The sequence below is a fragment of the Acipenser ruthenus genome, chromosome 20, assembly GCF_902713425.1.
Source record: "Acipenser ruthenus chromosome 20, fAciRut3.2 maternal haplotype, whole genome shotgun sequence".
In the NCBI taxonomy this organism is placed as follows: Eukaryota; Metazoa; Chordata; class Actinopteri; order Acipenseriformes; family Acipenseridae; genus Acipenser; species Acipenser ruthenus.
The window spans coordinates 5,703,268-5,712,186 of record NC_081208.1 but is presented as its reverse complement, the minus strand read 5'-3'; positions in this window follow the sequence as shown (position 1 = coordinate 5,712,186).

Genomic DNA, 8,919 nt, shown 5'->3' with positions numbered 1-8,919 from the left:
ATATATATATATATATATATATATATATATATATATTGAGGGGGAAAAAACCATAATATTTTAAATAGCATATTGCTTGCATTTTTCTTTTTTCTTTCATTTATGGTCTTGCTAGCATGGTCCTTGTGTTTATGTGGGTATATGGGACTATAAATAATTTAGTTACTACTATTTTCAATACAAACACATCGTTGTTTTAAGGAGAAACTAAATACATGAGCTTTTCTAGTTTACTTCACTGAGAGGATCCAACCTTCCAGTCAATTTCCAGAACTTGTCAAGCGTATCACAATTTATTTGTTATCTCTAATAGCCGCAACAATTAACACTGTGAGAACCAGGCTTTGCTTTACACAGACGTTATTTCCCTGGAGAGCTGTGTTATTTATTTTTAATCAAGGCTTGCTTTCTTAATCAATCATTCATTCCTAGAGATGACATCCTCGAAAGCACTTCTTTATCTCTCAAGAGATGTCTCAGTTGTTGTCATTTGTAATTAAGCTGCATGAATCCGACGCAGCAAGTTACATCACTTCATTCTTTAATAAGACATGTGTTCAAAAGTATTAGCAAACATCATATTTGTAGTAGTTATTTTTTTACAGTAAGCTCATTACTTCAATCTGTGGTCTTGACTTATAATTGAAACCAGCAGTACAAGTATCTGGAGTTATCTTGTGTTGTTTGTAAGTGTTTTAAACGGTAGACACAGACATTAATTTCCATGTGTCAAAATATCAAACCACTCAGAAGCTGGATTTATTGTTCTCAGTCAGAGCAAGAACAAGTTAACTTCTGTTGTAACCTTTAGGTGTCATTCAGGGAGCAGGTGCAGGGGCTCCTCCCTAGTTCATCAAGTCAATCTATCAATTAAACTAATCTATAATGACCCTCCCTACTTAAGCCTTGGGTTGAACACTCATTCTTTGCTTGTTTTTTTGCATTTGCTTATTGTGACGCAGCGCTGCAGACCCCACTTGCATTTCATTTCTGCCGTCTGTCTACATTAATTGTGGCAGCATGTATTCACAACACCTTCTCGTTCTGGCTTACAGTGATTCCCTGTGCGATTTGTTAGTGGGTTGTCTTTCAACGTTAGAAATGAAAAGGTCAGTTTCTGCTCGTTTTGATGGCGTTCGTGGTGGTGCGCACATTGAATCATGGGATAGCACAATTGTCCTATCCTGCTTGCTCTGTGTTTTGTTCTGTTTACTTGTTTGTACAATCCCGTTCAGGCTCCAAAATTAGTAGCAACACATTCATTAATATTAAAATATTTCATTACCACTTATGCTCACAACTGTGTTTGTTGTGTCTACATTAATTATGGAGTGGCAATGCTTGTTACCCACACATCTGAGTGGGCTCCAATAAAGGCGCCTGTAGTGTTACACTCATTTAATCATGGATAAGCGCATTAAATCATGGGATCGCACAATTAAACAGTTCAGACGTCTGGTTTGTCCTATCCTTGATTTGGCCACGCTCGCCCTGGCACTGCAGCTGCCAATATTTCACGCTCATGTCATCTCGTTCTGTCTTATAATGCTCCCTATGCAATCTGCTGCACCTTGACCAGACAATCCATTCAGCAATATTCTTTCTCTCCTTCAGCAGTAGCCACAAGCTCCCAACTTAACCGTAAGCTACAAGCCCAGTGTAAGCTAGGAGCTCATTGTCACAAATCAAGCTCGCTGTCGCAAGTCGAGCAGTTGCCAGTTTCTGCCACTAGAGGTCTCCCTTTTCCCAAGAGTGAAATTTTGAAAGTGAAAGTTCTCCAGTCATATCAGATTCATATCATTGGTGATTAGTTCATTTAAATATATTTATTTAATTTATTTTTGGTGTAATATCTGCTCTTATTCAGTAATATCTGATACGTCTCCTCTGGGGGGATAAAATAATTAAATAATTTGTTCTTCCTGATATTTATTGAGTGGGGGCTATCCCTCCGCCGTGACCACCAAAGGTTTCCTTCCGATTAAGGGTTTTTCCTCTCCACTGAGTGGGTGACTATTATTAACCTATGTTCCTTTACTAACCCTTATTTTGAATTCTTAATTTATTTATTTATTGCATTGGTAGCACAGATGCGGGGAGCTGGGTGTCCTCTTTTAGGGGCAAGCGATGTCGCTTCCCAACCTTAGGCCCAGTCGAGCTGGACTCGACCTCCAAGAGGAAGGTTCTCCGAGAGCCAGAGGGGAGTATAGAGGGGTACAGATTGAGGGAGGGTTGGGGGCTCTGTTACAGTATAGAGGGGTACAGATTGAGGGAGGGTTGGGGGCTCTGTTACAGTGAGGTATAGCGGGCAATGCATTAACGGAGAGTTGGGGGGCTAGATTAAATCCGGTGATTTAGGAATCTGAGAGTCGCTCCCTCTGCTGGACTAAGAATGCAATGTTTAAGGTTGACTAAATAATAATCTGGCAGCTCAGCTGGAAGATAATTAATACAGCTTTGAACAGGCAGAGTGACTAAATGCTTATTTGGAGAAAACAAATCAATAGCGATTTTGCAAAGTCAACAGAGCAGTAAATGGAAATAACTCCTTTGTCTAAAGACCCAGAGCTTTGGAATACAGGGTCTTAGAGCGTACAGTTCCAAATGAGGAATTCCAGTGACTTGAGATCAGGTGTGTGGATATATAAAAAGATATACTGTAGTACTCCAGTGTCCAGTGCTGTCGGTCAATTCATCCCTGTGGAAGATTGACTGGGGTAACTCAACCTCTTACATCAATGACTTGGGTGAATGTGTTATTATTATTGGAAAGCCTGTGAAACAAGATTTAAAATGACAATAACTTTATTTGTCATCTACACATGCAAATCAATTAGGTCAAAGGTGGTGTCTTTCGGGCTGCCAGTAATGTCCTTACACCCCATTGACAGTGTTATGATAAGTGGTTCTAATATTTTTCAGTTAAGATTCTCAGCTCAAGCACAGACATATGCCTCCTCACGAATTCCTATGCTACAACAAGGCCTATGAAAGTCCTGGGCTGCCTAGTAAACATCCCTTCTGCCTTTGTACTCTTAGGCTTCTGTACTTAAGTCATTTTGAAGGCTCTTTGTGGAAACTCTGTTTGATGCTTCCATATCTACACCATTCTCATTTTAAGGCCCAATACTATGAGTCTGATGTAAAGATGGAACACCTATTCCCCCATGGCCATGTTCCACACGTGGAGTGAATTTCTGATAGAGGAGAGCCGTACTCTGCCTCCTAAGTGCAGTGATTCACAGTACCTTTCAAGTAGTTTTAGACTGCAGTGCTGTGATTCCGAGGACTATAATGAGACTAAGATAGGATGACTGCCATATCCCAGGAGCCATGCTTTAATAAGGGTGCTGGAGGGTCTCTATGAGCTAGGGCTGTCGTCTTTTAGCTGGTTGAGGTCTATTGCTCTAACCTGCAAGTTTTCAGCACTTTTGTCATTGGTCTTAATTAATTGCTGCCTCTGTGAGTTTTCCTAGAGTTGTCACTAGACAGTAGAAACTGCTGTATTTTCAGTCTGAATGTATCATCTCCCGCAGGGGGTGCATATCCCTGGGGACTAGGCTATTGTGGAGGCGAGTAGGTGTGCACCTGGTCTTGAATATGTGTTGAATGTCTTGGTTTCCTTTTTAGAATAGCAGCAGAAACAATCCTGACAGTTACATAAGTTTCAATATCAGCAGGTTACTTTGAAGTTGGTGTGGGTGTGAATATTAGTTAACTTAACTAATGCATTGTTCTTACTGTTTAGAGTCACTTTGTATCATTTTCTCCTTCAGTCATCTCATCTTGGGGACTTTTTAAAACTCAAAAAAGATAAAGGTACCCACATGGCCTCAATAGAGCTCTTAAAATCATGTGTACCGTAAAACTTCAAATAATTTCCTGGTCTCAAATAATCGCCTGTCTCTAATACACGCTGGGTCTATTTATTTTAAAAATCCTATCGTAAATTCAGAGATGTTACTGCAAGAACTAGAGCATGGAATAATGCCATTTTTGTTGGTGAATTGAGCCCTCAACTAGCCCTACACATTTTGGATAATACCTTTATCAGCCGTTTCTTCAGTATATAATATTGAGTGTTTGAAGTTGTGGATGGTATTTTAACTTCTATATTCAACATGTATTCAGCCGTGCCCTCTATCAATAAATGCCGATTTCAAGCACTGGTGGAACTGAGATCCAGGCATGGCAGTCTTGTTAAACGGATTGCACTTTTTCATTTGAAAAGAATTGTCGATTTATTGTCACTTTGAGGCCGCCGCTGCTGAAGCCTGATTCTGAGCTGCATCTGTTGGCACTCTGGCAGCCATTAGTACCCCAAACAGCTGTAATTTACAGCCAGAAGCGCTTGTTATTATTTGAAGATAATAATAGAGGACAGGTCGAGTATGCTCGCTTTTCACACAGTACTTGACGTGTTAATGGCATACCCTTCCAACTCATTTTACTGTGGGATCAGCAGGGAGAATTTCCCCCAGAAAACTCTCTCTTTATCAAATGATCTCCGAAGGAAATGCAGGTTGCGATGGTAATGCAACAGCTCTTTTCTAAATGGAAAAAATTTGTAGAACAATTACCAGTAATGGCAACACAATCCTGATTCTGTAGTACACTGTCTGGAACTAATATGGCACAATAATTGATTACCAGTGTGTATCTTACAGTACTATTGTGAGAAGATTTTCACATTTTAATATAGTTGCACGTTCTACCAATAGCATAGTGCTGTAAGTCCAATGCCGCCCTTGTGCTGTCATTGCCCTTTAATAAAACAACATTGATTGTCTGCATTGCTATTGAGGAAAATAAATCATACAGGTTAGCTCTTTGAAAATGTGCCTCTACCTACATGCCTCTACCCACAGACATTCCACAAAGGATAAATGTTGCAAGATCACTGGCTTTAGCAACCCATCTACTTCCAAAGAGTAATGTGGATGCCCAGCAGGGCAGAGTTAGCACACCGAGCAGTAATAGGAATACCTTGTGTGACCTTTCCAGGCTCACATTTCCTTTTCCAATCCAATTAGCTCTGTTTAGTGTTTACATTTCCAATCGAAACCATTTTCAGCTTCCATAATTAATCCAATTTGATAAGGTCAAATACAGGCCATAAACTGCTTTCAATATTAATTTAATGACCCGTCCACGGGGGACTTGTACTGAGGGATTGCAAACATGTAGCTCACAATGACACCCAGAGGTAACTGCAGCAAGGAAACAGCAAAAAAAAAAAAAAGATAATAATAATTTCATGTAAAAGAAAACGGCCATTAAGTTCTACAAGAAAGAAGTAAATCATTCTCAAAGTTTAATAAAAATGTTTTACTTAAATTTAGATTGCCCAATTATTTTAATTGCCTCTTTATCTTAAGAAAGCATATCACCAGCAATGACAACACGATTTTAAAATACTGTAGCGACTCGCTGCAGTGCCGTCTGTTGGCCTTTCCAGGAGATGGCACTGCCAGCCCTGGCACGTAGTACATAGTTGCCGCAAGGGACTGTGGGAATTAAGATAATCCTTGTTGTAAATAGTTGAATTATGTTTGCTCTTGGTCACCCTGCATGTGTTTTCCTGTCTGTGTGCTGTGTGCGAGTTTGGTGGCAGTTTATGTGTGTGCAAGAGACACCATGACAGTGTGTAAGTGTGTGCGAGGGGCTGTCGTTGAAGCCTTCTTTCTTTCATTTGCATTGCTGTTTCCAGGTAGCAAAATTGCTCTAAAGGGGCATGGCCTTTCCCAGAGGTGCTAATCTTATTGTAAGGCTGGGTTTTGCTGCCAATAAAGAGTGGCACTGCCTTGAGCTACGTGCCTGGCTTCATTTATTGACATGATAGGTGGCGTCTTTGTCAAGATTGCTACAATACATTTAATGCCGTGGCTCTGATACGCAGCTTGGTACCCATATGGTGCCTTGGTACTGTGTTGGAAAACCAGCATTCATTGATTCATACCGCTGTGATAGACTGTTTCAGAATATGAGAATGTTTCCATTCTACCAAAGGCGGTCTCATCCCATCCCACTTCCCTTGTGCCCCGATTGCCTTGTCGTAAGGATTGTAACGCCACGGCTCCATTGCCACTGCAGAGCATTGTCACTGTGGTTAGGAACATAGAGGAAGCTGCTTCAGGGTGGTGCATGACACTGACATTGCAGCTCTGTCCTCGAGTCAAGCTTTGCAGTGAACTTTGAGATGAGTTCAGAGGATCTCTGGTCCAGAGCAGCTAAACCAGCTGGACTTCAATGAAACTGATTGTTTGTTTTTTGCCATGACCTTGCAATACTGAACCATGCTGTGAAGTTTTTGAATTTCCAAATGCTGTATACTACTCAAACTGCCTCACAAGCCACTTTCTAAACAAAAACACCAGTGACAGAAAACACAAAGAAAAACAATTACTTTTCTTTCATCTTTAAGAAAGTTGTTACCGCTCGAAAATAAGACATAACTCATAAGTCATAACATGGAACCGTTCTGTCATTCAGTGTGTGGACTAGCTCAGGTTCCCTTCCTCTCCATATTTTTCATCTGTTTCCCGTTCAAACCACAGCATTTCAGTTGCTCCGCATTTTTAAAAAACAGGATTTGAATGATAAACTCCTGTCACATGTAGGCCATACTTGTATGTAACTGAACTGTTCCTAACATCCTTTGTTATTCAAATGCAACCCTTTAGAGTATTCTGTATTATGTAAAAGCTACATCTCCCTGTTTCAAGAAGTTCGTTTCTGAAGTTTTATACAACTCAGAGGGTGGAAGGATTTTGTCTTTTTAATACATTGTAATAAAACATATGAAAGTCTCAGATGTAGCTTCTTGTGATAAATTTCATTTTAACTTATTTGACAAATATAGCCTATAATTTGAGACTGTATGCTTTCAGCAGTGTCCGATATGAGCACCACAGTTATGAATCATTCATGCATTGCTCCACAATACAGAAACTTGTAAAGTCTTTGCTAACTTAACTTGTAATGAGTTGGCTAATAGTCGTTCAAGTTCTACTTAAAAACAAGTTGATTCATCCAGGAGCTGGGTCTGTACTTATATGAGAGGCCGCAGCAGCTCTGCTGAGGTTACTCTATCAGCAGCATAACACAAATGAGGAGGCTTTGAAGTTTTCAGATGCATTAAATGTTATGGATCAGCATCTAAAATACCTCACTAGGCACAACAGTAGGTTGCCTTTAACACCTGCTTCGGTTGCTAATGTGAAACAAAATGAGAAACAATATGATACTAAGACATGGTTTCTCAAACTCTGTCCTGGGGACGCCCTGTGCCTGCTGGTTTTCATTCCAACTGAGCTCTCAATTACTTAATTATACCCTTAATTGAACTGATAATTTGCTTAATTAGACCTTTTTACTTGTTTTCAGCTCTTAAACAGTTGCAGTTCAAGTTACTTATACAATGTTACAGCTAACTTGAAATATGCAACTGTTCAAACACAATGTGTGGATGTCCATGTGTGGACCCTGTCCTCGGTGAAGCAGCATTCTAAGCACCAGTTAGTATACCTGTCACTCTTGTATTTAATTTGAATTTTCCATTTCACTGTCTGAGTGGCTTTAAACATCTCATTATGCCCGCCGTTGCAGAAGCAACAGTGTTAAAAAAAAAAAAAAAAAAAAAAAAAACGTCTCAGTAATTACTTTTCAGGAATCATTTTGGGGGAGCGTCATTATTATTAATATCTGCGGAATTAAATAATGTAAAGCGAGCAGGCATGGGAGCCAGCAATCTCTACAGCACACAAAAGGCTTATCCGAACCCAATACTCATTTTGAACACACTGCTACATTTACTAATCAGAGACAATGTCAAAAACTTATTAGTACCTCATACTTAATAGTCTGGTATATCTAAACACTGTTAAGGTGTAATAACCATGACTTTAAAAACCAGCACACACACATACGGTGGGCCCTCGTAATCTACAGGATAAAAAAGAAAAATATCAAATCGATAGTTTATCTGTCCATAGATGGCACATTTTTAAAGAGGACCCAAAACTAAATGAGTGGTTAGCTTAACAAGTAGCTTTGCTGTGGGTCAATTGGTTTTCAGGTCACTGGAGCAGTATAAGCACTAACTACACAAAAGATTTAGAAAGTTTAAACAGCTGTTCCATGGTAAGGCCTATGCAATCACGTATTCTGCTGTATCACATGTCTGATTGCATGATGACTATATTATACCAGTATATAATATATAGCTGTCACAAAGACGGCCAGAGTGGGTTGCGTCAGACCAGAAAGGAATCCAAACAAAGACAGTGGTTGTGATGAGCTGAGTGCAATGGCTGCACTCAGCGTTTATTAACAAATAAAAGGGTTGTAAACAGCACAAAAACAGGACACGGCACTTGACGCCAAAATAAACAGACATACAAAACGACTAAACACTAAACAGACGGTGCAGGACAGACAGACGAACAAACATGGTGAGTGAAAACACGTTAACTATTACTCTTATTCTAACAATTACTACCTCCGTCTCCAATCCCGTTCTCCACTCACCGAACACCCAACCACAAGTGACTAAAACGTGCATCTATATATACTGTTGTGCTGGGATTCAATTACTAATTAATTACTCACTTGAATCCCAGCACGTGAATTCATTACGTGCAACCCCGTGCCACACATTATACACATTTTATCTGCACGTGAAGTGATGTGCCATCCTCGTGCCTAAATATAATTATACACTTTAAACACACGTGAAACACAGACCCGTTTATATCCCGTGTACCAATCTATACACCAACATTAACACACGCACGCAACACACAAATGCACACAGGGACGGGGCACATTGCCACAATAGCAAAGCCTGATATTGATGTAATACAGCCATTTGAAATCTTTGTATCAGATAGTTTGTATCAGATTGATCTCATTTACATT